The sequence below is a fragment of the Phacochoerus africanus genome, chromosome 4 (assembly GCF_016906955.1).
Source record: "Phacochoerus africanus isolate WHEZ1 chromosome 4, ROS_Pafr_v1, whole genome shotgun sequence".
Lineage (NCBI taxonomy): Eukaryota > Metazoa > Chordata > Mammalia > Artiodactyla > Suidae > Phacochoerus > Phacochoerus africanus.
Window position 1 is genome coordinate 108,676,629 of NC_062547.1, and position 24,233 is coordinate 108,700,861.

The 24,233-nt window shown below is 37.6% G+C and overlaps 1 long non-coding RNA gene across 1 annotated transcript; it reads left to right on the forward strand.

Annotated features, from left to right (window-relative positions):
• The first annotated feature begins 4,933 nt into the window (after window positions 1-4,933).
• LOC125124347 (uncharacterized) lies at window positions 4,934-9,368 on the forward strand. Its single transcript, XR_007134279.1, has 3 exons — window positions 4,934-5,019; window positions 6,941-7,015; window positions 9,113-9,368. It is a non-coding gene; the product is annotated as an uncharacterized LOC125124347 (long non-coding RNA).
• The last annotated feature ends 14,865 nt before the right edge of the window (window positions 9,369-24,233 follow it).

Consider the following 24,233-nt stretch of genomic DNA (forward strand, 5'->3'; position numbering starts at 1 on the left):
GGAACTCCTAGATACCTATTTTCAAGCACTTCCAAGCATGTATCTTGATGAGTAAAGTGGGCTACTTTATCATTCTATGTAAGGTGCTTCGAAGTGCTTGATATATGGAAGGATGATTTATAAAAGAAAAAAATACATATCCCTTCTGAAAGTGTTTTGCTGCTTTTAAAACCCATAGATTTTTCTCAAGCTAGTCAATGTTGAATAGAAAGCTCAGTGATGAAGATGGATGGATGTAAAAATGAGAAAAGAGAGAAAGGGAGGGCTGAGGCAGAGAATAAAAGAACACAGACTCTACCATTAATCATAAAGCATCATTGGAGTTCCTGTTGTGAAGAGGAAATGAAGCCAACTAAGAGCCATGAGGTTGTGGGTTCGATCTCTGACCTTGCTCAGTGGGTTAAGGATCTGACATGGCCATGAGCTGTGGTATAGGTTGAAGACATGGCTTGGATCTGGTGTTCCTGTGGCTGTGGCATAGGCCAGCAGCTGTAGCTCTGGTTGGACCCCACAACCTGGAAACCTCCATATGCTGCAGGTGCAGCCTAAAAAAGCAAAAAAACCAACCAACCAAACAAAAGCATCATTGCTGATGTGAAGAAATTGGAAGATAGATAAAGATTATTTCTTTCACTACATTATAGATATGCTAATATGGGAGTTCCTATTGTGCCTCAGCAGAAAGAAACCTGACTAGTATCCATGGGAATGTGGGTTCAATCCCTGGCCCCGCTCAGTGGGTTGAGGATCTGGCATTTTTGTGAGCTCTGGTGTAGGTCGAAGACGTGGCTTGGATCTGGCGCTGCTGTGGTGTATGTAGACTGGCAGCTGTAGCTCTGATTTGACTCCCAGCCTGGGAATTTCCATATGGTGCACCTGCGGCCCTTAAAAAAAAATGCTAATTTGTGCTAGAATGTCTTACACAAGATTCAAGACAATAAAATGAGACTTGGGAGTCTTGAATGTTATATAACTCACCACAATTTTGTATTACTGATTCTTCATTGGTCATTTAGAAACGCTTTTGAAAGTCTTGTATGCTGTACCTACATCCCAGTGGAATAGATAGAAAAGCCAGAAAGAGAGAATAAGCTACACAATAGTACTCAAATTGGAAGAGAATAGTATGCTCTACCTATGGGAAATACAATCACTTTTAAAATATGAAAATTGAAAGAATCAACAGTTAAAGGAAAGCACAGAGTCATTTCAGAAATCCTGCACAAAATGTTAAAAGTGTCCAGGTAGGAATCATGTGACCGAAACCCCCTCATGTGCTCACAGGCTGGGTAAGAGAGTAGAGCACTGAATAGATATTTTATTTCCTTTTTTTTAGCAATGACATTTGTGCATGTAAAAACATGCATGTTTGAACTGCCTGGTTGTAATGGTTTTCTCCTCACTTTTTCAAAACCTCTTCAGGAAAAAGAGCAAAGTCATTGCTATGAAAGGTAGAAAAGGAATTGGGAGAAAGGAGACCTGGGTTTGCCTCCTGGTTCTGCTGTCTGGGAGACTGTGATGCTCCATACTTTGCTGGGCTCTAGATATCTTATCTCTGCATCCACACGGTTTACATGAGGCCCTTTCATCTAAAATTTGTATGAACTTGCTTCTCCCCTTCTTTCACAGAATTCTAGAACCTTAACCATCCCCTCTCCTATCACTAGCTCCCTCTTTTATCATAGTCAACAAGTGTTTTTTTGAACACTTATTTAGGTAGGTAGCATAACTCAAAAAACAGTGGTATTTATTACTATTCCTTTTTGCTCCTCATATGCTCTTTTGAGGAATTTACTGTTAAAATCGTCGATGCTATAATATTTATAATTTTGAGAATTATCAAGTTGAGAATATTTATATAATAGCTTCTCTTTATTACCCAGAATTCATATATTTCTGGATATTGGTATTATAAATGCCAAGTCTTTTTCATATTAGTCTAAATAAGATAAAATACAGTTACGGAAATGTTTTTGCAGCAAGAAGAAAATTATATAGTATCCATATGAGTGATGTAGTCCTATGGACTGTCTAAAAGCAGATGACATAAGGGGAATCTTTTGAATTTATAGAGTATGTTCCATATACCTATTACACATGCATTATGACCGTTATCTGACTGATTTAATCCAACAGCTGTAAAATTAATCTGTAAAAGGATCATGTGGGTTCTGACATCTCTCTTACCGTCTTGATGTTATGATCCTAAGGAAGTCCTTTTCCTTGTTATCTTCTGTCTTACATATTCTGAGCAATGCTGCAATCACAAATAAGTATCTGATATCATTTTATCCTAACACTTGGTTAAAACTCATTTTCTCACACACACACACACACAAATTATCCCTAAAAAACTAGAGTGACTCAGTAGTAGGAGTCAGGTGACCTCATCATTACTGGGTTGGTCCAGGAAGCCACTACATAAGTAGATAAGTTGACTGCCAAGTAAGGTATGGGGATTTGGTAGGAATTTATCTTCTCAAAATAGCTTACCTACTTGCTAGATTTAGTGTCTAAAAATGTCAACATTGTAGATACTATATGGAAAAAATCATTAAGAAAACTCTGAACTCCCCTGTGAACACATAGATAGCCCCTTTAAAAGTGCAAATTACTTTGGAAAGCTTACCTCATTAATCTGTCCATTAACCCCACAATTAAATGCTTTTCTCACAGTCATCTGAGAACAATCCTTCCTTTACCAAGTGTGTGCTGCGTACTGATTACAAAAAGTTATTTCTGCTAAGCCCTTTTGATAATAAATGTAAAAAATTCCATTTTCATTTTTGAAGGAATTGACTGCCTACTGAGGACCAAGTGCTCTAAAGTAATCAGAATCCATGGCAAAATGACTAATCAGCTCTTCCATTCCAAACACTTTAAAATTCTGGATAGAATATTTATTTCGAAAATGCTTGTAATAGTTTGAAAATGAAATTAATACTAGGAAGTATCCAAAATATAAAAACAATCAACAGCTGAATCAAGCTTGAAGTCTTTTTATTCAGTGGATTTGACAGGTATTTCAGTCTCTGATTTTTCAGGAATAATTTATTTAGTCAACATGAGCTACAGCTAAGGGTACTCTTGAGAAGATAACAAGTAAGAATGGTGGTTGCATACTATATGCATGGCAAACTCCTGTAGCTGGGCTCAGTTCATAAAGGGAAGAGCTGGAAGTGCTCTTCTCTGTCCTTAATCAGAACTGTTAGAATCTCATGCCTTCTCATTATCTTGATAAGCCCTGTAGAACCATAGAAAGAAACAAATGCCAGAATATACCACGGGGACACTTTCACAATCCAAAGCACACACAGGACACCCTCACAACAGAAAAATCACACTCAAGAGGACATTGCAGTTAAACAACAATGACTGGAAAATCCCATGAGAATACCATAAGAGATGGCATCCTAGGAGAGGAGACTTCTTGGAGTAGAAAGGGGGGCACTTAAAGGGGGAACCAGGAAAGGCTAACAATGTGCCTGGGCTGGTCTTGAGTAGAAGACTAATTTAGGAGGCTTCAAGAATTTCAAAGCATTGGAGTACAAACTACTGGAGACAGGGATGGTTTTTATTGAATAGAATCCCTAGTAAAGTGTTATTCTGTAAGTTGTAAGAGCTTTTCAAAATAAAGCGATGTCAAGTTAATATAACAAAGTTAAAAATATTTTTGAGTCATTTATTCTATTTTTGTTTTTCTATGGTCGATATTATAAGGTTAAAAATACTTTGTCATTTATTATTTTGTTATTTTCATTTTTCCATGGTCTCTTTTCAGTAACTGCGTCTTTACGTAGTTGTGATCATTGTGCCATAACCATACAGTTTTGTTTTTCCTAAGTTCATTGCTCCATATTAGATGACACTTTCTCATGTTAGGTAATACAGTAGTATTCTGCTTATCCAAGGGGAATACATTGCAACACTTCCAGTGGATACCTGAAACCATGATAGTATTGAAACCTACATATACTATCTTTTTTTCAGCATCAATACTCTGCACTTTGGGGCTATTATTAAGTAAAATAAAAGTTACTTGAACACAAGCAGTGCAACACTATGACAGTTGATCTGATAACCAAAAAAGCTGCTAAGTGACTAACAACGGTGGAGGGTAATGCATTCAGTGAGGATACAGCAAACAAAGGGATGGATGATTGTGGGCAGGATAGTGTAGGACAGTGTGAGATTTCAGAATGGCTTGCAATTTAAAACTTGTGAGTCGTTTATTTCTGGAATTTTCCATCTAATATTTTCACACTGAAACCACAGACAGGGAAATTGCAGATGAGGGGAGATGACCGTATTTTTAACTTTCAAGGCTATCACTTTAAAATTCTGGCATTTTATTTAGAATTTTAAAAAATATTTATTAAATAACATAGCATATTAGGTCACGTGTTACTAAAATGTCACAAAAGAGCTTCAGTTCCCTGACTCTTTTTTCCTTGACTGCCACTCACCTGTACCCTTAGTCTCATTTCTAAAGACAGCTATCTCCTTACAAATTTTCTAGGTTTTTCTTGACGTATTTGCCTCCATATTTCTATATAACAGTCTTAGACATCTGTGTTTTGATTTGCCAGTTTTAGATATTATCTGTTGACTTCTTGTTATGATAAGAATTTTAGCTTTCTAAACTCTACTTTTTTTCCTACCCTCTGAAATTATAATATTTTAAAATCACTAATTGGTGCTTACAGTATTAGTGGTTATGTAATATTGCTTATTGCTGAGCCAACTAGCATACTATGATTGTTTCTTTTCTTGTACAATATCTGTTTCGTTTAAGAATTGTTTCATAGGTTTTCATTCAATTCATGTATTGCAGGTTCTTCAGTTGCTCCAGTGGATATGTAATGCAGAGTTCAATATTATTTTCATCATAATAGATGAGCAACTCCATTTTATTCCCCTGAATATCTCCTTCTGTTTCTTATGGATAGAATGACTTTTGAAGTTGAATCCACAAGGCTAGAAAAAAGCAATGGCAGATATTCAGAAATCAATCCAATGGTATTGTACTATTCCTAAGAGTTGTGTGGTCCTAACAGGAAAAATTTGAAGTGAATGATGGATTTATAAAGTTCAATTTAAAAAGTTGGTTGGGGAGATATTTATACTTTGAGAAAGGCCAAACAAATACAAATACAAAATCCAATCAGTGGGATGTGCTTGGGTTATGGGATGGAAATCCTGTGAAATTTGATTGTTACGATCATTATATAACTACAGATGTGGTAAATTCATTTGAGTAATTAAAAAAAAAAAAAGGCCAAACAAATACAAATACAAAATCCAATCAGGTCACATGTTCAATTGGAAGGAAGTGGCAGACTTTAAAAAAGTAGACAGAGAAAGTAGATTATATACACTTCCAGTCTAAGAGATGCAATCTACTAAAAATCTAATCCTTTGGGGGTACAGAGTGTTTAATACAGCAACTATAAAACAGTGTTCAGTAAGCCCCGTCAATGTTGAGGGCAAGAATCCAATGTTTATCCAGGCCAAAGTCTTCTCTGAATATAAAGAAATTTGGGGTGTTTTTTTTGTTTGTTTGTTTGTTTGTTTGTTTAACATAAGAAACTTTGAACAAGCTGAAAGAGTTGCCACCAAAATGACATGGAATTGTAACTTCAGTGCTTTGGTGATGATAACAATTTTTCCCTTGGTGGCAAAGAATCATTTATCTTTTCATTTTGGATAGATTGAGAATTAAGTACAGGGATATTTAAGATACTCAAAGTAACAATATTTTTTTAAGGAATCTCTGTGGTTTTGTATTTATTGTCATTGTAATATTTAAGAAAATTTGGTTAACTGGTGTTAGATCAGCTTGTGATTCCAATTTTAAGATGTGTAATTGATTTAATTTGGTTTTAAGGTAAAATCAAACTTAGTTTATTAGATTTATAAGAAGCATATGAGCACCTTAGAATATTTGCCAGACATTTAAATATTTAAAATACAGTTTAGAATGCTTAAACAAGTATCATGGACTAAGCTATTAAATGGAACTGAATATTAATAAAAGGGTCCCTCAAAAATGATATTTTTAAAATTTGCTAGATTTACAAATAGAAGAGTATCTCAAATTCAATATAAGTACTTAGGAGTTTTGAATTTGTAACTTTACTAAATAGAGCAATTTAGGAGTTCCTGTCGTGGCACAGTGGTTAACGAATCCGACTAGGAACCATGAGGTTGCAGGTTCTATCCCTGGCCTTGCTCAGTGGGTTAAGGATCCGGCGTTGCCGTGAGCTGCGGTGTAGGTTGCAGACGCGGCTTGGATCCCACACTGCTGTGGCTCTGGCATAGGCCAGGAGCTATAGCTCCTATTAGACCCCTAGCCTGGGAATCTCCAAAGTGCTCTCTGAATAATCTTTTTTGTGCCCCCAGGCTACCCTTGAGGGCATTATAGAACACTCACATTAACAAACCCTGCTGACCCTCTGCTCCAATCTGGGCTGATTGCCCTCTAATCCTGCTTCCCCTACTTTCCTGGGTTAGCTCCAAATTTTCCAGATTCTATGCCATGCTTCTCTCTGAGTCACATGGTCACACTAAGAGAAGGACTCAGCATTCTTAAGAATGAGCATAGCATGTAAGTACCTAGATGAGAAATAGATGTTGAGCAGAAAACCACTGGTCTGCTACACAGCCTTTACCCTAAGCCCCATTCCATCCTTGGCTCCCACATCATGTGCCCCAAGCCCTCAGCATTTTTGAATTCTTGGAGCAGCTGGTTTGTTTTTCTTTGGTGTCTCCATCTGCAATGCCTTCTATTGCAGGTGTCTGTCTGCTTTCTACATCCAGTAACATGAATCTGTGGGCTTTGTACTTTCCAAAAATCTGTTAACACCTCTCATCTCATGCTCTTTTCATTCATACTCTCTTTATAATTTTATTATTTTTTATTCCTGTCTTGTCATTTTAGAGTGCTCTGAGAAGGAGATGTAGATAAATTGCATAAGTTCACCTTTCATTATTGGAAACGCCCGTCATTTTTATGGTATGTATAACAGTCTACTAGTTGATCTACCATAACTGGTTTAAATGTCCCTTATAGAGCACTTAAATCTCTTCTTTTTCTTTCCTATCAGCTAGTTTTCTTGTGAATTATTTCCTTGCAGTAAATTACAAGAGGCGAAATTATGGCAACAAAATTTATAAAAGGATACAATTTGGAGTAATAGAAAGGGTGTGGGCTTTGGGACAGTTCAACTCTTAAGTCTGTTCATTGCTCTAAGTGTGATAAACAATTTATTTTTTTAATCTACCCAAGTCTCAGTATCCAAATTCAGATCAAGTCATAATATTTATTCCAAAAATGCAAATACTCTAAAAAGTAAATAAGTAAAATTTAAAGTCTAAATATGGCTTAAAAAATAAAAAGTAGACTCCTTGGTGTTAACATTCTGCTCCATAACCTGTTAATAAATTTAATTCCATTATTTACAATTTTCCACCCTTAAGAATGTCTTTGGTTTTGAGATTTTCTATACATCAAATCAATTCCAAGTTTTATCAAGCTGTCCACACCCTCAAGGCTTTCTAGGGTGGGCATCAGAAGGTTAAACTGTGATTTGTACCTAATTAGAGTTTAGCAAGTGATATTATAATAAAAACAAGTTCCTTCAATAAGTGTTTTTTGTAGTCCACATACAAAGTTATTATACCTTTCCAGAATCTTTCCAGCTTTTAGGTAATGATATTAAACTAGTATGAATGGGAGAATGGTTTCCTTGTCTCATTGTCCTACTTATATTACCAAAAAGTCGATTGCCAAAACTGCACAGAACAGATTCCTAGCTTTTCTGTTTTTAGTTTAAAGAGACTCATGTACTACAACATCTATTTTAATTGAAACCGACCCAATTTTTCATTCCTGCTTCACTCTCCTAAAACTTCAGATGAGCCATTAAATATTTCCTTGCGTGTAAAGAGTTCCCGTTGTGGCTCAGCAGGTTACAAACCCGACTAGTATCCATGAGGATATGGGTTCGGTCCTTAGCCTCACTCAGTGGGTTAAGGACTCGGTGTTGCCACGAGTTGTGGTGTAGGTCACAGACATGTCTTGGATCTGGCATTGCTGTGTCTGTGGTGAAGACTGGCAGAAAAAAAAATTTCCTTGAGTATACATATCCCCTTCAATGACAACTTTTTTTAAAAAAGAAAAGTACAAGCAAAAACAGAGTAGATGTGTGTAGCCATTAGAACATCAGAAAGGAACATAAAATTATTTAATTATATTTGACTGTGCATTTTACCAGAAGTAAAGTATGCAATTAAAAATGCTAAGCCAAGGAGTTCCCTGGTGGCTCAGCGGGTTAAGGCTCACTGCTACAGTTCAGGTTTGATCCCTGGCCTGGGAACTTCTCCATGCTGCAGGTGCACCAGAGAAAAATTAATTTTAAAAATGCTAAGGCTATTTATTATTTATATGGCTTAAAAAGCTGGAGTTCTAGTTAAGTAATTCAGCAACAGCACTTTCATTTGTATGGAGACATTCTTTTCAATTTCATCATAAATTATTTTGCCAAGTTCTTCCAGGAGCTCTGGGAGGTTAGTAGAGCATTTACTCCTACTTGACAGATAAGGAAGTTGTCATCTAGAGAGTTTGCCAGAGGAAATACAGTAAGTCAGTGACAAAACTATAAAATGAATTCAGGTGCCCCAACTCCCTGTGCATTTTTGTTTCATAGAATCATCTCTCATTGATTAGCCTTCTCACTGTTTATCATGTTAACTTTCTAACCTTGCTGAGTGGCCATAATTCTCAAGGAATATCATTGGTTTTTGTAATTCATGATGTGATTATTGAAAATGAATTTTCCAAATAGAAAGCCTTAGTGCACAGAAATTCCGGTAGCTGGACTGGGTTCCAGTAGTTCTCATTCAAGAAATGTAGGTCCGTTTTGTCTTTTATTTATTTAGTTTCCATTTTAACTCTTTGACTTTTGTGTGCTTATTGGAAGAGAACTGGATGACAACCTTGAGGCCTGTCTCTCTTAGCCATGTCCTCTACGTGACTCTGGATATTCTCCTCTAACCTGAGTGGCATCATAGATAAAACTGAAAATAACATCTACTTTTCCTGCTTTACCAGGCTTTTTGTGATGAACAACAGTAAGTTGATATTATGGGAATCAAACTTGGTGAATTGTAAAGCACACCACCAAGGTAAGACATTATTATTTCCTTAGTACCACAGAAAAGATAAAGAAATAACTCTTTGACTAATATAAGGAAGACAGTAAAAGGGCATTTAAGACATTTGAGCTTTTAGTTGTTGTTAGGATTCATTTGCTTGGCTGATAAGTTAACCTTTAATAAAAAAATTTCATATAGGAGTTCCCGTCATACCTCCGTGGAAACGAATCTGACTAGCATTCACGAGGATGCAGGTTCGATCCCTGGCCTCGCTCAGTGGGTTAGGATCCAGCATTGCCATGAGCTGTAGTGTAGGTCGCAGATGCACCTTGGATCTGGCATTACTGTGGTTGTGGTGTAGGCTGGCAGCTGCAGCTCCGATTTGACCCCTAGCCTGGGAACTTCCATATGCTGTGGGTGAGGCCCTAAAAAGAAAAAAAAAATTTCGCCATGAAAGCAAGTTAAGGGTGCTTAACACCAGTTACAGCAAGATGAAATTCCTAGTATTTGTGGATAAGGGTAACAGGGAGCAAGCTCTAGGATTAAATCCAAGTGTGCTATAATTTGGTAGTCCCCAAACTGTTTTCAGATTTTCTCAATGGCGGCTGGCTTTTCAAATTATCTTACCAATGACAATGTTATTTTTTGAAAGAGAAGTTGCTAAACTCCATGTATGTGGTGTGTGTGTGTGTATACACATGTGTACATGTAGATAATTATGTAGGCAAGAACTAAATATTTGGAGAAAAATTGTATTGTTCAAAATTGTTTTTGACCTTTTATCACAAGCAGAGTTCTCACTCATGGCCAATTCATGAAGCTAAGAATACAATCTAGTGAACTGACTGAAATGTGGTATAATAAAACGCTTTAGATTTCAGCTTTCTGTTCCACTTTGGTAGAGGGAGAGAGGAGCAGAATCTGCTAAATTAATACTCATCTGAAGAATTTATATATCACCCTATCAATTTCCACCCACTCTGCCTGACTTTTGAAATTCTTTTACTGTAAGAGTTCTGAAATAAGGAATTCAGGTTGGTTAAAGTAAGTGAATGAGAATGACTAGAAAAGGGGGGAAAGGAATGAAAATTGATTATTAAGAAAAAAAGGTACCATTAGGAAACAATTTTTCTTCTCTTCAATTGCAAGATTAATATTTTCTAATACATTTGAAGACCTTCTGGTACATCATTTGCATTAATGTGACCCTTTAAGAAAATTCTGCATGGGGCATTGATCAAGTCATTAAGTGATGATGCTGAGAAGTCCCTTAAAGACCCTTAAAAAGCTTTTTTTTTTCCAAACGATCTTTTTACATCAGAATACCACCTCAGTGCCATGCCGCTTGCCAAATAGAAAAATAAGCTTAGTTTTTTTCTGTTTTCTGATAAAAAATTGTTTCTGGCTGATAATACTGATGAGAAATTCATGTCATTTTTCTCCATTAAACATATTTTTAATTGTGGATTGTACTACATGTCTCATAAAAAGTGTAGAGGTAGTTCTTACTTTTATGGCATTTATAGTGTAGCAAATTCGTTTGGCTACAAACTAAAAAATAAAAGCAAACACTTCCTTTTTTCTTTTCAGGACACTTTCCTGCTCTAATTTTCCTAAACTCTCCTCTGAAATATGGCCTTTTGTAGCACCTAGGCCTTTTAACATGGTTGATAAAAAGTTGTTCATTTAGAACAGTTATTAATGCAGGTACTCTGGATGTTAGTAGCAATTACATGGGGAAAAATTTCAATGATTAATTAAACCTGGGAATAAGCTTAGATTAAACAATGTTAAACGGACTTCATTAATTCAGTAGTCCTTACAGCCTTTAAAAATAACAAGTCTGTGATTCTACCAGTGAGGAATTTAGCAGACAGTTTTCTCCAAATGTATTTGACCGTGAAATCCTTTTCTCATGAAGGCATATTTTGGGAGAGATCATTTAGAAATTGACATTAGTATGGATATTAAAAAATAGGTCAGCTCTGGGTTAGAATCAGACAGAGTTCTAGTCCTAGCTGTGCTATTTATTAACTGTATCCCTGGACATGTCACACAAAAAAACCTCTGAGCCTCAGTTTCCTCGTCTGTAAATGAGAATGAGAACACTTATTTAATTTATACTTGTGAAAATTTTTTGGAAAACTATGTGAAAATGCTCTGTAAATTTGAAGGCATTTTAAAAATATGTGTCGTGAAAATAATGGGTACAGCATTAAAAGTTGATCTCACTAAGACTGTTTGACCTACTCATTTTTTTAAAAAAGGCTCTTTGTCATTAGATTAATGATGTGTGATAATCAGATTCCCTGATTCAGCAAAGGAAGAGTTGTTCTCTTCCAAACCATTCAGGTAGTGAAGTATTAACTTTATGGGAAATAACCAAGAAGTAATGAGGCAAATGTTTCCATCTGGTTCATTATTTTATAACAATATCACCTGTGAATTCTTACACAGTACTTAACTGAACTAGCAATTATAAATGTTAGAGTATACTTCATTACGGTTGGTGAAATACCAGACAAAATTTTTTCTCACTTGTATTAACTTTACAATACTTATAAATGAGGAAGAAAACATATCTGAGTAAATAATAAAATGATTTTGAGTTACATCCTCCTAGCATCAACTAGATGACTGGTGGAGATATTAATAACCCCATAAAATGACAAGCAGCTTGTAGAGAAGTGAGGAAGCAAAGATCCTAAGACATTTAGCATTCCTCACTTGGTTGATAATATTCCCTTAGAATGAAATATAATTGTTATGGGCTGAATTGTGTCCCCTCTCAATTCACATTTTGAAGTCCTAATGCACAGTGCCTCAGAATATAGCTGTATTTGGAGACAGGGTCTTTATTATTATTTTTTGACTACACCCATGGCATATGGAAGTTTGTGGACCAGGGAACAAATCCATGCCATAGCAGCATCCCCGGGCTGCTGCAGTGACAGTGCCAGATCCTTAACTTCACTCCAGAGATAGTGTCTTTTTTTTTTTTTGGTCTTTTTTTGTCTTTGTTGTTGTTGTTGCTATTTCTTGGGCTGCTCCCGCGGCATATGGAGGTTCCCAGGCTAGGGGTTGAATCGGAGCTGTAGCCACCGGCCTACGCCAGAGCCACAGCAACGCGGGATCCGAGCCGCGTCTGCGACCTACACCACAGCTCACGTCAATGCTGGATCGTTAACCCACTGAGCAAGGGCAGGGACCGAACCCGCAACCTCATGGTTCCTAGTCGGATTCGTTAACCACTGCGCCACGACGGGAACTCCCAGAGATAGTGTCTTTGAACAGCTAAGAATGATAAAATAAGGTCAGATATATGGATGTCTCTGTAAGAAGAGAAGATTAAGGAGTTCCCGTAGTGGCGCAGTGGTTAATGAATCTGACTAGGAACTGTGAGGTTGCAGGTTCGATCCCTGGCCTTGCTCAGTGGGTTAAGGATCTGGCATTGCCATGAGCTGTGGTGTAGGTTGCAGACGCAGCTCGGATCCCAAGTTGCTATGACTGTGGCGTAGGCTGGTGGCTACAGCTCCAATTCAACCCATAGCCTGGGAACCTCCATATACCATGGGAGTGGCCCAAGAAATGGCAAAAAGACAAAAAAAAAAAAAAAAAGAGAGAGAAGATTAAGAGAGAGACCTAGTGGAGACCGTCTGTGTGCACAGTGAGAAGATAACCTCTGTAAGCCATGGACAGAGGCCTTAGAATAAACCAAACCCGCCATTACCTTGAACTTGGAAAGACCAAAAAAAAAAAAAAAAAAGAAAAATATATTGATAACTCTTATGTAGGCTTGTATGTATTTCATGTTTTAGTTATCTACTCTTATATATGATTTTTATCTAATAAAAAATAAAGTTTATGTGGCTTACTCAGAGGTGAGTTCCTAAATCTGAAAGTCTTGAATGATACTAATTAGAAAAACAGTAGAATATAATAAGCAGTGATGTTTGGAGCTAGATAGCCTGGGATCATCAAGTCTTGGTCCTTCCACTGAATAAATCATCCATAAAATAGGTATGTAACTAATACCAATAGTAGGGCTTTTGTGAAGATTAAATGAATTAATGAATGTAAAGATGTATAATACATACACTGAATTTGCAATTCATGTATCCAACACCAGATGGCAGTGTGGCCATCCAAGGTTAAGTTGCCTCTCTATACAGTCAGATGGGTGAATCAGCATGAATATCTGAAACAGCGGGTAACCAAAATGAAACTAAGATGCTTTTAAAAGCTCTGCAAAAATTCTATATAAGGTCACAGAAATATCCACAAAGTACTTTTTTTTTTTAAAGAAAGGAAACGATTAAGTAATACATATCTGATTATCATTAGTTGATTTCTGTCACTAATTACTCAAATCTTGGCTCCATGGTTTTCTAGCTGAGTAAGTTTGGACAAGTTCGCTATCCTTTTTTTGTGTCTTTTTAGGGCCACACCTGTGGCACATGAAGTTCCCAGGCTAGGGGTCAAACTGGAGCTGTAGCTACCAGCCTACTCCACAGCTACAGCAACCCAGGGTCTGAGCTGCCTCTGCCTAAACTACAGCTCATGGCAACCAGTTGCCTTACCCACTGAACGAGGCCAGGGATCAAACCCACATCTTCATGGATACATGTTGGGTTCGTTACTGCTGAGCCACAACGAGATCTCCTATTTACCTATTCCAGGCCTCAGTTTTCTTATCTGTAAAATAATCTATGCATGTAACAAAATGTTGTTGAACTCCTACCTTACATTAGGCATTGTTCCAAGTGTTGGGGACTTAACACTTTAAAAAGGAAAAGAAATCCTTTCCTTAATGATGCCTATACTCTTAAGTCACTAGACTCTAGTGAATAACCAAAGAACCTCTATTATTTAAAGTCAGATACTGGTTGTGTACCAGGATGTTGAAGTGAGACTCTAACTCAGTTTTCACTGAATTCCCAAAGATACAGAACAAAACAGTAGGTTTAAAGTAGCCCTATATTTTGTAACAAGGTATTCGACATACCATTGATAAAGAACCTGCATGGGGATGGTTAACAACTGCTAACTTCAGCTTAGTGCCTGCCTCAGTCATATAAGAGAGCTTGGATAGGTTGAAAGTAAGGATTTTTTTTAAAGATAATTTGTTTGGAGAAAGTTGTTGGAGGACTGCACATCTCCATCACATCACCATAGTGAAGCCTAGGAAATATTCTTTCTCATCTAAATGAGAAAGAGATTTCCAAGAGAGTCACTGGGAGGGCTGACCCGAGTCCTCTGGAGTTGAGGTATAAAAAGACCAGGTAAAGGGCGATGGTTGCTGAGGTCTGAGGTGACAGAGCTGAAAGAAGAAAGCTGCGCTAGGAGCAAAGTTCATTGCTGTAGCCCATTAGCAAAAAGGCACAGATGCTTCTCAAGAGTCAGATGTGCATTGTGAAGGGTCCCTATCTGGAAGGACAATGTATTATCCTCTGTTAAAATATAAACTGAGGCATGGAGTTCCTGTCGTGGCTCAGTGGTAATGAATCTGACTAGTATCCATGAGGACGAGGGTTCAATCCCTGGTCTCACTCAGTGGGTCAAGTATCCCGAGTTGCTGTATGCCATGATGTAGGTTCCAGACATGGCTCAGATCTTGTGTTGCTATGGCTGTGATGTAGGCCAGCAGCTGCAGCTCTGATTCTACGCCTAGCCCAGGAACTTCCATATACTGTGGGTGCAGCACTAAAAAAGAAAGAAAGAATAAATAGAGGGGTAATAAAATGCCCAAGAGGTTAGTTGAGCAAACATCAATCGAACCCAGGCAGTGCTGCACAGGAAGTTGTGAAAAAATTAATAACAGAAACATCAATTAAATAGTTAGGATACCAGAAGGGGGAGCTCTTGTGCCCTGTAAAAATAGCAAACCCAAGAGAAGACTCCTCTTTTCCTGACCAGGACACAGCAAATGAAAAGCCATGGACTCTGTTTACTATGACCCTTCCATCTTCACTTTCCTCTCTGTAAAAGAGTTCTTCCCCTGCCAAGTGGGGACTTACACATGGCTGGCCATGGTTGTAGACCCCAAATTGCAATTCTCTGCTTAGCATGAGTGAACTCATCTTCCCTGGAGAAATATTTGGCAGTCTGTTTGTTTCAGGTCAACAGAGTGGTTAGGCGCCTCTGACAGGAGCTCAGGGAAAGGCTGTTTTTTATAGAGCACACATGGAGGCAAAGCAAGGAAATTACTTGATTGGCTTAAGTGGTTGCCTTATTTCAGAGAACCTAGTTGGCTCTTTGTGACTTTTCTCTGTACAAGTGCATTTATAGAATTGACTTTGGCTTAGGTTTCAGTTTGCTTATGTAGGCTACCAAGGTGTTAAAGCCACCTGATCTCATGGCATCTTTGTTTAATTACTTTAGCACTACAAAGGAGATGGATTGCCAGGTAGTTGCCCAGGACCTGAAGGAGAAATCATGATGAACAGCTAGGACCAGGCATTGTCAGCATCACAGTGTGAAGGCCCCGGCAGCAGTGTTTTTGAGAAGCAGCACTAGAGAAAGAATCAGTCCTGGGGATCCATCCACACCTAAAAGCCCTAGAGGTTATGTCTGTGCCAGCCAAGTACAGCTTTTCTGTCCCTTAATCTAATCTTCCCAACTTCATTCCAATTCTCAGGGAATGAGGAGTTGTGTATACTAAGGAAGGAACACTTGCTCTGAAGAAAGTATGGAATATTAATAACTACACTGCACTAAACAGTTTAATTATTAAAGTGAGAACATTCTTGTGCCTAGAAGGGATTAGAGGATTCATGTTCTTATTGATTCTAGGAGTTTCCTGGTGGCCTAGTAGTTTAGGATCTGGTATTGTCACTGCTGTGGTTTGGGTCACTGCCATGGTACAGGTTCCATCCCTGGCCCAGGAGCTTCTGCAGGCCACAGGTATGGCCAAAAATAAATAAATATATATATATTCTAAAAATTATTATTGCACCTGCCTGAGATTTCAGCCAGGGACAGGGAATACTTAGCCCTCCAAGTAGAGTGAAAATTGATTTAACATATATCAAGTGCTTAACATGGTAAATATTTTCTCTTTTCTTCATTGTTCTATGATTAACCCTTATAATCTGTTGGACTATCCGTTGTCCAGCTCTTAAACTGAAGATTGAATGAAAGTTGCCAAGGACGCCAAAATAGCACCTAGTGAAGAGTGGACCAGGCAGAACTCATGCTACTCTTTAGTTCCTTCACTATCCAGCCACGCCTAGATGCTGGCTCTGCTTTTTAAGGTTCCAAAAGAAGTACAAAGCCTCTTACATGAATTTCAGATTCATATTTTCTGATCTTTGGCACATAGTCCTTGTGAACTGTTGGATGAGATATGTATCCATGACCAAGGAAACAAATGCAGGCATATTCATCCAGAAGAGTTCTGACATATAGTGGGCACCCCCAAAGTATCTGTAGATTGAGTATTTCCATGAAGGTCTGTGGCAGGATGAGGGGGATTGAGTTACTTCTGGGATTTTGGTGGTAATCCAGTTCTGGCCACCAAAGTAAAAGAGTGTAATTTGAATGGTGCTGTCAGAAACATTTCTTTCCTGCAAAACTGTGGGATTTTTTTTTTTCATCACAGAGCATCCCTCCTTTTAGCAAAGGCAGCATTTTTCAAAGTGGTGTTCTGCTTACTCTGCCAGGAGTTAATAGGAAGATAGAAAATAAAAGTTTCTACCAGTCAAATGTTTGGGAAATTCTGCACTCTTTGTCCTCACTACTAGGACATATACTTTAGCATATGATAGAGTCTTCAAAATTGCATAGGTTGATTTTGCTAAACTCAGCATATTTACTGACGTTACAGGAGCTCAGAACACTTTTCTTTCAGCACACATGCTCACATCCCTCTGACCATTGTTCTATTCACACCATTCTGGATACATAGGATTGAGGCATTCTCTCCAGAAAGGCCTGGTGCAAAGGGACACCAATGTAAATGAGTTAGCATGGATATTTTCCCTAGTCTAGATTCTGGAAAGTAGAGAGCAAGGCTTCAAGGAAGCAGGATCCTTAGGCAGAGGTAGCTTTTGATGAGGTGATGAAGGATCAAGAAAGGGTTGAAAGTCACTGTCTAGATTAGGAGGCCAAAAGGGAGCAGCAGCCCAATGGAGAAATGCAACGTATTTCATAATTCTGCGTGTGACAAGATACAGAAGTAGTGTTTCGTGTTACTACAGGGAGCAAAAAACTGGCAGAAGATCAAAGTGCCATAGCCTATAATTTAGGTACAGTAAATTTTATCTGTTTAATTAAGACTTCTATAGCACTCACTATGTACCAGGCACTGGTCAGAGCAGATTCCAAATATCAATTCATTAAATTCTCAACATAGCTGTAAGGTAGTTTCATCCCCATTTTACAAATGAGGGAACTAGGACACATAAGTATTTACTAACTTGCTCAAGGGCCAGGACTCAAGCCTAGATCATCTGTCTCCAGACTCCATGCTGTTAATCTGTGCTCTGTGCAGCCTTTGTGAACCCACAAAGTAGAACAGGATGCTGCTGGGGGTGATCCCAAATCATTTAATAGTACAAACAACTGCAAACATTAAGGAAAAACTCCGCCTCTTCTAGGTCCTCCGAAATGGGAGGAAGTTCTCCACTTGAATCAAAACTGACTGACATTAGTGTTTATTTCTGTAACTTCTTGATATGACCTTTAATATACCCAAGATGAAACTAAAATTGATGTGAGGGATAGCATTCCCGGTAAAACAACTTAAGTGATAAAACTTGTTACCTCAACAATGTTGCCTGAGGGGGCAGACTTACGTTTTTCATGAAAAATGTTAGGCAGAAGGTTTTGATGTCATTTCATGCACCATTTAATCAGATTTAGCTCAAGAGACTGGAGGATTTGGGAGGCTATATTTTTCTTTTTAAAAAATATAACTCATTTTTGGTATAAAAGTAATCATGCTCACTACAGACCATTTTGGAAAAACATAGATTATAATAAAGAAAATAAAAATTGTGTACAATTTTACTGTCCCCAAGCAATTACTTTGATGTGTTTACTTCCATTTTTTTTGTTTAATATATGTGTGTATTTTATGTAATTGAAGTCATTCTGAATACATCTTACACATTTTACTTAACGTTATGTTGTAGACATTTTCCCGTTGTAGACATTCTCCCATGTCTCAAAAGAATCTTGCACAATTGTACCATTTGTTGTCTGTTATCTTTTTTTTTTTTTTTTTTAAGGGTGCATGTGCAACATATGGAAGTTCCCTCCCAGGCTAGAGGTCGAATCAGAGCGGCAGCTGCCAGCCTACACCACAGCCACAACAATGCAGAATCTGAGCTGTGTCTCTGGCCAAACCACAGCTCAGAGCAACACCAGATCCTTAACCCACTGAGCAAGGCCAGGGATCGAACCTGCATCTTCATGCATACTACTTGGTTTGTTTCCACTGAGCCATGACGGGAACTCCTGTTGTCTGTTATCTTATTTTAAGATGTTTATTTTTCTTTTGGCGCCATGTTCTGTTTTCTTTGTCTTTTAATATAAGGAATGTGGTTCTTTTGCCTTTGTCTTCTATAGTGATTTGTGTAGTTTTCACTTCTTGTTTATATTTGCATTGAACAAATATGTCTCTAATTATGCAAGTCAAGATTGAAATGAACTTCTTTGACTCAGCCCAACTTATATGGATGAAAAGTTTTCTATGTTTCTATTTCTTCATTTATCATTTTTGGGTTTAAACTATATAATAGTATTTTATATACATAAAAATGATTTGTTAACATTTGTAATAATTCTTGTGACTATAATTTTTCTTGTTTACCTTTTCATTCAGAAATAATTTCAGACTTTTAAAATACTGTAAAAACAAAAATGGTATAAATAACAAACACTCCTACAACCTTCACCCAGATTTGCAAAGTATTTTAATATTTACTTCACCAAAAAGACATATAGACTTTAAATAAGCATATGAAAAACACATAACATCATCAGTCATTATTAGGGAATTGTAAATTAAACCCACAATGAGATACTACTATACCTTTGTTAGAATGAGTAAAATTAAAAGTACTGATTAGACTAAGTGTTGGCAAGGGAAAAGGGACAACTGAAACTCCCATAAACTAATCGTGGGAATGTAAATTGGAATGACCAGTTTGGGAAAAGATTTTGACAACGTCCTGAAAAATTAAACATTTGTCTATCATATGACCCAGTCAGTCCACTCCTGGATATCCACCCAAGATAAATGAAAACATGCAACAAATACTTGAGTGTTTATAGCAGCTTTATTTCTAATATCTATAAATAGGTGAAAAGATATATCCATACCACAGAATACAAGTTAGCATTACAATAGAAGAAACTATAGATACATGCAGCAATGTGAATGGGTTTCCATATAATTATGATAATTATGAGAGTAAGAAGCCAAGTCACAAAAAAAAGCATAGGGGTGGAATGGTAGTGCAGAAAGATGTCAGAGAAAAGGATGACAGAGGCACAAGGCAACTTTTGGAACTGATGGCTATCTTTGCTATCTTGATTGTTGAGATGGCTTTACAAGTGTGTACATGTATTAATACTTATCAAATTGTACCTTTATTTATTTTTATTTTTTTGGCTTTTTGCCTTTTCTAGGGTTGATCCCTTGGAATATGGAGGTTCCCAGGGTAGGGGTCTAACTGGAGCTGTGGCCGCCAGCCTACGCCACAGCAACGTGGGATCCGAGACGCGTCTGCCATCTACACCACAGCTCACGGCAATGCTGGATCCTTAACCCACTGAGCAAGGCCAGGGATCAAACCTGCAACCTCATGGTTCCTAGTCAGATTCATTAACTGCTGTGCCATGACAGGAACTTCCAAATTGTACCTTTTAAATAAGTGCAGTCTCTGGTATTTTAATTACACTTGAATAAATCTGTAAAAATGTGTAAAAGCAGATACTTATATAGTATTTTTTTGTATATCAGGTACTGTTTTCTGGCTCTTTATAAAATAAATATAAAAGCATTTAACACCACAGTAGGCATGTATAATAGGCAGTCATATATGTTAGTTGAAAACATATATGAAACATATATTTTCTATGAAAAATGTTTGGCATAGAGTAAAAAATGTATCTCTAATTCCATATAGAATCATTATTTCCCTTTGATACATTTTTGGACTAAACAAATAAATGAAAATAGAATAAATAATAATAAAAATTCCCTAGCTCCTGAAACCCAGTGACAGAACAGCAAGAACAGTGGCCACAATCATCTGTCTCACTTGCTAAATATAGATATAGACACAGATATATATATATATGTATATGTACGTGTGTGTACATATATCCATGCAGACATATAACACACAGAGAAATGTACAAATTTAAACCAATATAAAGGAATTAAATAGGTTTTTAGGAAATCTATTCATTGGTATGTGGATGTCATGATTGCAAAGTCATCTTATTAATAAGATGTCTAGGCACAATTGGTGTTTAATATATATATTTTATTTTATTTTACTTTATTTTTTGTCTTTTTAAGCCCACACTTATGGCATGCAGGTGTTCCTAGGCTAGGGGTCAAATCAGAACTGTAGCCGCTGGCCTATGCCACAACCACAGCAATGACAGATCTGAGCCACGTCTGCGACCTACACCACAGCTCACGACGACGCCAGATCCTTAACCCACTGAGCAAGGTCAGGAATCAAACCTGCATCCTCATGGATGCTAGTCAGGTTCCTTTCTGCTGAGCCATGATAGGAACCCCAATAAATACTTTTTAAAATGAATCAGTGGAAGAATTCCCTAGTGCTCTAGTGGTTAGGACTTGGAGCCTTCACCACTGCATCTTGGGTTCAATCCCTAGTCTGGGAACTGAGATCCCACATCAATGAACAATCTCGTTTCTCAAATTATTTTCATATTCATGTAAAAGAATTTTAGTGAAAATAACTTCCAATTTTGGGGGGGACTTGAGGTTTTTTTATTTTTATTTTTTGAGTGGAAAGATTGTACCATTTTGATTACATTTTTTGGGGATTTAAATTATTTTTTTATTTTTTCCATTATAGTTGATTTACAGTGTTCTGTCAATTTCTACTGCACAGAAAAGTGACCTAGTCATATATATACATACATCTTTTTCTCACATTATCCTCCATCATGTTCCATCACAGGTGACTGGATATAGTTTCCTGTGCTATACAGCAAGATTTCATTGCTTATCCACTCCAAATGCAATAGTTTGTATCTATTAACTGCAGATTCTCCATCCATCCCACTCCCTTCCCCTTCCTTTTGGCAACCATAAGGCTCTTCTCCAAGTCCACGAGTTTCTTTTCTTTGGAAATGTTCATTTGTGCCATATATTGGATTCCAGATATGTGCTATTATATGGTATTTGTCTTTCTCTTTATGACTTACTTCACTTAGTAAGAGTCTCTAGTTCCATCCATGTTGCTCCAAATGGCATTATTTTGTTCTTTTATATGACTTTTACAGTAGGGTAGTATTCCATGGTATATATATGCCACATCTTCTTAATCCATTCTCTGTCGATGGACGTTCAGGTGGTTTCCATGACTTGGCTATTGTGAATAGTGCTGCAATGAACATGCAGCTGCATGTGCCTTTTTTAAGGAAAGTTTTGTCCTGATATATGCCCAAGAGTGGGATTGCTGGGTCATATGGTAGTTCTATGTATGGTTTTCTGAGGTACCTCCATTCTGTTTCCATAGTGGTTTTACCAATTTACTTTCCCACCAACAGTGGAGGAGGGTACCTTTTTCTCCATACCATCTCCAGCATTTGTTATTTGTTGCCTTGTTAATGACGGCCATTCTGATAGATGTGAGGTGGTTCCTCATAGTGGTTTTGATTTGATTTGATTTCTCTAATAATCAGTGATGTTGAGCATTTTTTCATGTGCTTTTTGGCCATAACTTCCAATATTTGAAAAGTAAGTTTGGGAGTTCTCGTTGTTGCACAGCGGAAACGAATCTGACTGGGAACCATGAGGTTTCGGATTCGATCCCTGGCCTTGCTCAGTGGGTTAAGGATCTGGCATTGCCATGAGTTGTGGTGTAGGTCTTAGATGCGGCTTGGATCTGGTGTTGCTGGGGTGGTGGTGTAGGCTCAGTGGCTACAGCTCCGATTGGACCTCTAGCCTGGGAACCCTCATATGCTGCAGGTGAGGTCCTAAAAAAGACAAAGACAAAAAAAAAGTAAGTTTGTTTTAGTCCTTTATACCTAAAAGTGCTACTATTTCTGAAAAACACCACCCTCAAATAGCTCCTAAATGAAGATAGTAAATAAAAGTAATACTGTTTCCAAAATTGTTTTGGGATTGCGTGTAGCGTTATTTGTATAACAATAATTAGAAAAAATTAAAAAGGAAGATAGTCATTCAGTGGTTTAATATCAGGAAGTGAAAAATAATACTATCTTTTCTTGTCTAGTTTTTCATAATTTGAATATCCTTTTGCTGTCATTACTTACAAACTCTAGTTTATCAAAGGACAGAGCTCACTGTAGAGTTAACACTTTTTTCAATAATAAAGTTAAGGTGCTAAGGTGAAAAAAGGTGGAGAGGTAAGAAATAAGAGACAGAGGAGGTAGAAGGCTGAAGATTTCGTTTGGCTTGTGTCCTTGAAGGACTGCATGAATCAGAGCATTTTATTGGGACATATAACATGAGGGAGAAATTAACTAGTGTGGTACTAAATGACTGAGATTTGAGGTTGATTGTTTTCAAGGCATAAATTTAGCTGTCTTGACTAAAAAGGAAGCAAGGGATTAGCATTGCTATCAGTCAAAGCAGCCAGAACAAATTTTGCGAGATTTGGGCAGGCCCTGTGGTGGCTTACAAATATATATGATGCTATGTAAAAGGGTTTTCACTGTCTAGATCGGAAAAAACAATGTAATCACGTGGCTTAGATAGATAAGATAAAACAACACATAGCAACATTTTTTCATGAGGTGTATTGATTTACCATGTCCAATCTCACATCCTTATTATATTTTATGGTGGAGCACAATTTACATACGTAAAAATTCCACATTGTAATTATCAGCATATTGTGGTAGGCATCTTACCATTGTGGGCTCTATAAAATTTAACAATTTTCATGAAATAGTTGGAGAACTAAAAAATGGTTTTCTTTTTTCTTTCTTTTTTCTTTTTTTTGGTCTTTTTAGGGCTGCAGCTGTGGCATGGAGTTTCCCAGGCTAGGGATGAATCAGAGATGCAGCTGCTGGCCTACACCACAGCCACAGCAATGTTGGATCTGAGCCACATCTGTGACCTACAGATCCTTAGCCCTGCTGAGCGAGGCTAGGGATTGAACCCATGTCCTCATGGATACCAGTCCGGTTCATTAACCACTGAGCCACAATGGGAACTCCTAAAAAATGATTTTCTACAGAATTCAAGTAAGGTAGTTTTTAATCACCCCTTCCAATCAAGACATTGTATTCTTAAGTACCTCATGGTTGCTCCCTCAAGTTCAGCTCCAGTGGGAACAGAGAATCATCTAGAGACATGAAACTAGCAGCAATTCCAGGGAAAATGGAGGCTGTTTTAAACTGTGCGAGAGGAAGGTGGTCCTAGTTGAGGGTGTTTTGTTCTGGCTGCCATTATTCTCTACCTTGCCTCCGGGCCATCAATTGGGCCGTAACCCAAGTAAATGCAGGTGTCATCAGGAGTTAAATCTTGGCAGCACAAATTCTGGTTAGGAGCTTCAAAAAGCAAGTGAGGACTGATAAGCTTTGGAGAGTCATTTCTCTTCCCCTGCCTCTTCACCTAAATGTCCAGGATAGGTGATAAAACTAGGATGGTTTTCTGGTACCCACACCTCCCAACTGCCCTACAAACATCAGATCTGAGCCAGACTGAAGTTTGACCCTGGGCTTTCCTCCATGTATATTGTTGGACAGAGCAATGAATACCCCAAGAAGGATGTAAATGGACAAGTTAAAATAAGAAATAGTTGGGAAGCACAGTTCTTTTAAAAGAAAATAGCAAAATGGATTGCAGAGTCCATTCAAAAAATGTTTTATAACTGATGGGACAAATATTCAAA